The sequence below is a fragment of the Notamacropus eugenii genome, chromosome Y (assembly GCF_028372415.1).
Source record: "Notamacropus eugenii isolate mMacEug1 chromosome Y, mMacEug1.pri_v2, whole genome shotgun sequence".
NCBI classification, from domain to species: domain Eukaryota; kingdom Metazoa; phylum Chordata; class Mammalia; order Diprotodontia; family Macropodidae; genus Notamacropus; species Notamacropus eugenii.
The window spans coordinates 4,764,712-4,773,555 of NC_092880.1; the positions used below are offsets into that span (position 1 = coordinate 4,764,712).

The following is an 8,844-nucleotide window of genomic DNA, read 5'->3' on the forward strand; positions in this document are numbered from 1 at the left end:
GGAAGGTTAGGGATGTCAGAGGTTCATATATCAAACCCACCTCCAACCCTTGAAAATTTGAAGGTAGGGCCATTAGGAGGGGAAGCTGTATTTTTTAGTGGTACTGGAGCTACAAGATCTTCAATAAGAGCAATGCCAACAGGAGCAAAACTGAAGGGAGGGGAGACATTATTGATCTCAGCAGCAAAGACAGAACACTTTCCTGTACCTGTTAGTCAAGTCCTAGAACTTGAATATGATAAAATTAAGGTACTGGGAAAGCTTCTGTTGATCCCTAAGGCAGGAGTTACTTATTAGGGAGAGATCTTATAACTAAGCTATCTATCCGTCTGGTCCCTCAAGGGACAAAAATTATCCCTAAGAGAATATTGGTATTAAAAGAAGAAGAGGAGGAGAATAAAATTGAATCCTAAGTCTGGGCCCAACCCTGGAGTCGAGGAGGGGGGTTAGTATTACTCCCATAAAGATTAGACTCAAAGATCCGAATATGATAGTCCAAGTCAAACAATATCCCATACCCCTGGAGGGGAGAAAGGGACTTAAACTGGTAATACAGGGATTAATAGAGGATGGATTGCTGGAGCCTTGTTGTTCTCCTTATAAACTTCAATATTACCCCTTAAAGAAAGGAGATGGCTCTTGTAGGTTGGTTCAGGACTTGAGAGAAATCAATAAGTCTGTCCTCCCTTAATACCCTGTGGTACCAGATCCCTACTCCCTCCTAGGAAAAGTCCCTTATGATAGTGAGTGGTTTAGCGTAGTGGATCTGAAAGATTCCTCTTTGACCTGTCCCCTTGACCCAGAAAGCAGAGATCTGTTTGCTTTTGAGTTGGAAGATCCAGACACAGGGAGAAAACAACAACTCCAATGGAGGATCCTCCTGCAAGGGTACACTGAGGGCCAAGTTTTGGAGAGTATCCTGGAAAAATTTTAGGATCCCACCCTTCGCCACCATTCTCCAATATATAGATGATTTGTTAATTGCAGGGGAAAGGAGAATAGTCAGTAATGCTACTATTGAACTTTTGATTTATGTTGGAAGCATAGACTTGCGAGTATCTAAGAGCAAATTGCAGTTTGTTGAAAACGAAGTCAAATACCTGCGCCAATGAATCAGTAAAGTAAGCAAGAAACTAGATTCTCATATGATCTCAGGAATCTTGCAAACTCCTTTTCTCCGAACCAAAAGGGAGCGTAGAAAATTTTTAGGTCTGGTTGGGTATAGTGGAAATTGGATTGATTCATATGTAGTATTGAATAAGCCATTGTATAGTTATCTATTAGAAGAGGGACCAAAATCCCATCCCATGGGATTCTGAGGGACAAGAGAATTTCCAGATGTTAAAGACAGTCTTGGTGTGTCCCCCTACCCTCCTATGCTTGCCCTGCCCTCATTAGATAAGCCTTTCCTTTTATTGTAAACAGAGAAAAGGGTGTGACCCTCAGAGTTCTAGCTCAAATAAGGGGGGGGGGGCGGGCAAAGAACACCAGCGACCTCCCTATCAAAACTCTTAGCTCCTGTAGCCTGGGGATGGTGCACTTATACTCAAGCAGTTGGTAAAATAAAGTAGAAAGTTGACGTTTGAGGGGAGGCTGATAGTGAGTGTTCCTCAGCAGGTCCAGTCTATCCTGAATCAGAGAGTAGGTAGATGATTGATCGACTCATGAATTCTTAAGTATGAGTCCATCTTAGAGAATCATGACTTGGTATTAACACAAGGCCCTAACTTGAATCCAGCCTCTTTCTTGTCAGCCATACCTAACCAGGAGCAGGAAAAGGTAGAACATTGTTTTATGTAAATGATAGATTATCAGACAAGAACTGGAGAGGACCTGCCAGACCCTCCCCTCCCTGAGGAAGTTGATTTGTTTATGGACAGCTTCTCCAGGTTGGTGAAGGGGAAGAGACAGAATGGGTATGCTGTTGTGGAAGGTGATAGTGCAGCCTTGGTAGAAGCAGCCAAGGTGCCAAAAACTTGGTCAGCTCAGACCTGTGAATTGTATGCCTTGAACAAAGCTTTAAAACTTTTAAGAGGAAAAAGAGGAAACATATGTACAGACTCCAAGTATGCTTGGGGAGTGGTACATGTATTTGGAAAGATTTGGGAAGGAAGGCGTATGACAAACAGTAAGGGGAAAGAATTGACCCATGTCACCCTCCTCTCTCAGATTCTTGAAAATATACACACATATGTACATATGGGTACATGTATATATAGTACCCCTTGTTTGAATGATCTTAGAGCTAAGTAAACTGAAAGTTTAATGATTTTGTTTTACTCTTTTCAACTTGATTTTATTGCATATTTGAATCTGCATTTTCTTCCTCTCATCTTGCCTCTTCAATCCCCACTGAGAAAGTAAAAACACAAAATGATTTACAAACGTATAAAGTGAAGGGAAGCAAATTCCTCCTTTGGCTATGCCCAAAAACCAAAGAAAGAAACAAGAAACATCAACTTTTACTCTTAGACCATCACCTCTTTAACAGTAGCTTATTATCACATATAAGTAATTTTTTGTTGTTCAATTTTATAAGACATTTTAATATTAGAAATACTCCTAAGAATTGACTTGATCTGAATCAGAGGGTGGCTTGTTTTCTGACAGAGGAGGTATCTAAGAGGCAACTACAAAGCCACTTAACGTTACAGCTGATTTTTCCTCAGTTGTGGTTTGGATTTGATATCCAACTCTGACATTCTGAGAATCTATGAGTGAATCATCAAAAATCAGTGCTGTTTCATAAAGCTCCTAAATGCCCTGAACATTGGATATTTAAGTGATACATCAAACTATGCCCTCTGTAAACGTCAATGTTGTATATGTGAATAATTCCCTCATAACATAATTGACACAATGCTGATAAAGCATTTTTCATGTTGCTTTATATTTTTTTTTCAGATAACTACTGGTCACCTAATATTTAAAAAAAGATGAACAATAAGAATAATGTCACTGAATTTATTCTCTTGTGTCTTTCTCAGAACAATCAGGTTCAGATTCTGTGCTTTGTCATTTTCTTATTTTGTTACATAGCTATTCTGATGGGAAATTTCATTGCCATGACCTCTATCACATGTAGCCAGCTCATCGAACAACCCATGTACTTCTTCCTGACTTGTCTTTTATGGATGTTTGCTACACCTCTACAGTGATCCATAAACTCATCATTGATTTGCTGGCTGAAAAGAAGAGTATTTCCTATATTAATTGCCTGATCCGGCTCTTCACTGTGCATTTCTTTGGAGGGGTGGAGGTCTTCCTACTCACGTAGATGGCCTATGATCTATACGTGGCCATTTGAAAACCTCTCCACTACATGGCTGTTATGAGCAAGGATAGGTGCAACGCACTGGTCTTTGTTGCTTGGGGTGGGGGGTTTCTTCATTCATTTGAACAATTGATCCCTGCTATTCTCTTACCTTTCTGTGCCCCCAATGAGATCAATCACTATTTCTGTGACATGCATCCATTGCTGAAACTTGCCTGCATGGATACTCACAGGATTGGTCTTTTAGTAATAGCCAATTCAGGGATGATGGCTTTGGTGGTTTTCATGGTTCTCATCACTTCATATGCTGTGATCTTATATACTCTTCAGGCACATTCTTCTGAAAGCCGCCAGAAAGCTCTTTCCACTTGTGGTTCCTATATCACTGTTGTTGCCCTGTTCTTTGGGCCTGCACTTTTCATTTACATTAGACCAGGTACCATGTTACTGGAGGATAAAGTTTTGCCTAGCTTTTAAACAATCATTGCTCCCATGTTTAATCCTTTGATTTATACTTTGAGGAATTCAGAAATGAAAAATGCCATGAAAAAAGTGTGGAACACAAACTCATTCAAGGGAAGAAAAAAATGTTTCAAAAGTTTTTGCTGCATTTCACTATGAGTGTAGATGAGTATTTCAGTTGAGTACCAAATCATTCGGCAGAGGTTTATGGGAGTCTACTCTGGAATTCACACACACACACACACACACACACATACACACACACACACACACACACACGATTGTCATGAGCTGTAGAAATTGAAGAGATTTAGAGTCCATCAAGTCCACTACATTGGTCTTACTAATGGGAAAACAAAAGTCAGGATTAGCCAAGTGACTTCCTGAACGGCATACAATTGTTTTTTGCTAGAACAGAACGGGAATTCAAGTTTTTTTACTGAAAACTCAATGGTCTTACCTTCATAGTGCTAAACCTAAGTGATAATAAATCTTGAGTGCAATTGATTTCATTTGCTAGTAAAGTTTTATTCATATATTATGATTTTAGCAGTTAATATAATCATATAACAAGGAGAAAAATCCAGTAACTGGAATCCTCTCTTTATAAATACTAAAAATAGGAGGTAGACATATCTCAAGATGATTGGGTCTTTGTGTTATTATATAATAATTGATTCCATTTAAATATTAATTCAACATTTGCAAAGCACTATGCATACGCAATTTCATTTTATCCTCACAACATCCCTGTGACATAGGTGTTATTATAATCCTCATTTTACACATAACAAACCTGAGAAAGAGATTAAGTGAATTGCCATTGATCATATAGCTATCAAGTATCTGAGATTAGATTTTAACTCAAGTGTCCCGAAGTCTAGGTTCTTCACTCCATTCACTGGACAACAACTTTCTATTACTACTTGTATCTTCTTGTGCTTATCTCCCCATTGAGATTGTCAACTCTTAAAGGGAAGTAATACTAGGCAATTAGACAGTGTTTCCCCCATTGTGGAGTCCTCTGATCTTTTTATAACCTAGGAAATATGTTAAATAATTAAATGTCATGTGTTCATATGTGTGCATACACACACACACATATATATATTTGTATTTGTTAAATATATGTTAAATAAATATTATGTGTATACATGTGTATATATATACACACATATATATACAGACAAAATATATGTATATATACATACATACATATACATATATATGGGCACATATGTATATACAATATACACATGTTTGTGTATATATAACATAAATATATGTGTTTGTATGTGTACATATATATATGTACATATATATATATATATATATATATATATATATATATATATATATATATATATATATATATATACACATACATATATATTCAATCTGCCTATCTATCAACTATTAAGATGCAGAGTCAAGAAAAGTGTAATGGAATTGAATGTAATAGACAACATGTTTGGGAGAGTAGTATTTTTGTGTCCACATTAATCTGACCCTGCCATGATCCTTGAATTTACTATAGCTTCTAGTCTTCCTTTCTTTCTTCCATTATTTTTTAATACTTGTCTTATCCTCTTTCTTTAGGGGAAAGCATATGTGGATCAATTCCAAAATGCTTGATAGTTTATAGTTATCACTGTAAAATGTTTTTAAAATATTGTATATTCTATAACTTTTATTATTAAATGAGAATGCATCTACATTCATATATTCTGTCTCTCTATGTCTCTCTCTCTGTCTCTGTGTTTCTCTCTACATATCTCTCTGTCTCTCTTTCTACATATATCTATCTTTCTATATATATAATCTATATGTATATAGCTTATCTATATTATGTATTTACTTGCAGATGGACATATATATATTCAGATTTATATGCATATTCACATGCATGTCTATTTAATAAGAAATATTAAGGATAGAAAAACTTAATGAAAAAGAAAGAACAATTAGAATAAGAACATAGGCACATAATTAGTTATATATATACATAAATACATAAATGTATATGTACATATATGTGTATGTGTGTGCATGTAATCTTGTATATTTTACTGTTCTGAAATACTCTTATTGTCTCCTATATTCTTTTGTTGAAAAATTTTGATTGTTAAGTTTTGCTAGCATTTCATCTTCAACTCATGGTTTTTAACTCCTCATTTTCAAGGTTAATATGCCCAATACATTTAATGTCTTACTGAAATTGCTATAATTGTCAATTCTATGTCAAATTAGAAAGAATATTCTTTCAGTGCACTTCTGTGTATAACTTATAGTTTTGTGACTACAAATTGTGTGAACTCTATGTTTTAAGTTGATACATTTTATAATGATTTGAACAATTCATGTATTAATTAATATTTGTTAAATACTAACTACATGTAAGATTCTCTGTTAAGCTCTGGGAAATGCAAAAAATAAATTAAAATATGATAACCACCTTCAAAAAGATCAGTCTTATGGATAAAACAATACACACACACACACACACACACACACACACACATATATATATATATATATATATATATATATATACAATGCTTACATAAAATACACAGTGTAAATGGAAGTTTATTTCAGAATGAATGCACTAATATTGTGTGAGGAGCAGCAAAGTCTTTCTGTAGAAGGCAGGGTTTGAGATTAGTCTTCAAGGAATCCAGGAAGAGTTGGGAATGTCCAGTCATACAAGAAAACGAATGAAAAAAAATATGAAGACATGAAATTGTTTGCTGTGATTAAAGGAAAAACAAAAATTACTAGTGCAATTGCCTCATAGTGTATGAGGAGAAAAGCAAATTATGAAAACATTGTAAGAGTAAGAAGGTATCATATTTTGAAAGGTTTTAAATTGACAATACAGCAGTTTTTATTTGATTTTAGGGCTAACAGGTATTTGAGTTGTGAATTATATGGGAACACCTGTGCTTTAGGAAAACAGGTTTTCTATCTTAGTAAATGGGAGTTAGGAGAGACTTGAGGTAGAGGGACCAACTGAAAGGATATTGTGATAGTTCTGAAACGATCTGATGAGGAACGAGGCAGCAGCAATATTTGTGGTGAGGAGATCATTTATGCTGTGAATGTTATAGGATAAAGGAAGGAAACAAAAAAAAAAACTTGTTTATTTATTGCCTGTTTTGTTCAGGTAATGTGCTAAATTCTTTGTAAATGCTACTTTCTTTGAGAAGGTAGCAATGACAAGACCTAGTAAAGACCCTATACGTGGGATGAGTGTGAATGAGGAATTAAGTTCGTGAGTCTTGGTCACTGAGAAGTAGCAATGAATTTTGGAAGACTGCAATTTTGTATTGAAATATAATCAGTTACTGGGGGTGGAGCCAAGATGGTAGAGTAGAAGCAGGGACGTGCTAGAGTTCTCCCAGCAAACACATAAAAACCTATACAAAATGACTTTGAACAAATTCTGGATTCAGAGAATGAATGACTGAAGCACATTTCTTCTTTTAATTAATTTTATATATTTTCAGTGTTCTACAAGCAATATCACATAACTTAGATTTTTTTCTTTTCTTTTCCCCTCCATCCTCTGTACCTCTTCATTCCCTCCAATAGATGGTATATAATTTTATGTAGGTTCTATACATACATTTCTATTAAATATATCTTCTCTATAGTCATGCTTTGTAGAAGAATTAAAATGAATGGGGGAAATCGCATTATATATGATATATGATACAAGATATATATAAAAAAAACATAATACAAAAGAAAATGATCTGCTGCATTCTGTGAGTGAATTCCATAGTTCTTTCTCTGGATGTGGAAGGCATTTTGCCTTACAAGATCATTGGGAAATTTTTTAAGTCCTTGCATTGCAATTAAGTACCAGAAAAACTCTCACGCACTGTGGTTGTTGCTGTATATAAAGTTCTCCTGGTTCTCCTCCTTTATCTCAGCATCAGATCACTTAGGCCTTTACAGGTCTCTCTGAAGTCTTCTTGTCCATCATTTCTTATAGCACAACAGTATTCCATAACATTCACATACCATGATTAATTCAGCCATTCCCCAATTGATGGGCATCCCCTTGATTTCCAATTTTTAGCCACCACAAAGAGTGCTGCTATAAATATTTTTGTACATGTGGGAGCCTTTCCCATTTTTATGATCTCTTGGGGATACAGTCCTAGAAGCGATATTTCTGGTTCAAAGGGTATGGATATTTTTGTAGCCATTTACACATAGTTCCAAGTTGCTCTCCAGAATGGTTGGATCAGCCCACAGCTCCAGCAAAAATGAAATAGTGTTCCAACTTTCCCGCATTCTCTCTAACATTTGTCATCTTCCTGTCTTATGATGTTAGTCAATGTGATAGGTTTGATGCGGTACCTCAGAGTTGTTTTGATTTGCATCTCTCTAATCAATAGTGATTTAGTGAACTATTTCATATAACTACAGGTATCTTTAATTACTTCCTCTGAAAACTGCCTGTTCATATCCTATGAACATTTATCAATTGAGGAACTACTTGTATTCTTGTATATTTGATTCATGTCTGGATATTTTAGAAATGAGACCAAGGACAGAGCCAAGATGGCGGAGTAGAAAGAGGCATATACTCTAGCCCTTCCCCCACAACCCACAAAGTACCTGTAGAAAATGACTCTCAACAAATTCTAGAGCAGCACAAGCCACAGAAAAACAGAGCGAAAGAGGTTTCCAGTCAAAGGTAAACTGGAAGGCCAACAGGAAAGGTCTAGCTCACAGAACACTGAGCAGAGTGAAGCACAGCCCTGGCAACGTGGCACTGCAAGGAACAGGACCTGAACATACCTCTGAATTCCCAGCAGGGGGAGACCCAGATCCCTCCACCCACTAGCTACAAAGGCAGCTCCAAAGGTCAGTGTGGGAGGGCTTTCCCAGCTGGGAGACAGGGAATGAAGTTCCTCCAGCAATAGCCCCAGGTGATGACAGAGACCAGGGGAACAGAATGCAGGCAGCTAAGGTGGCCAGGACGCAACCTGGGTCCATTGTCCAAGCAGCTCAGTTTAAAGCCTCTGGGGGTAGGGAGCAGCTGATCTAATCCCCAGCCTTGAGTGACGGCCCCACCCCCACCCCAAGCCCTG

General features: G+C 36.6%; 1 pseudogene; it reads left to right on the top strand.

Annotated features, from left to right (window-relative positions):
- The first annotated feature begins 2,936 nt into the window (after window positions 1-2,936).
- On the top strand, window positions 2,937-6,765 carry LOC140516815 (olfactory receptor 4P4-like; annotated as a pseudogene).
- The last annotated feature ends 2,079 nt before the right edge of the window (window positions 6,766-8,844 follow it).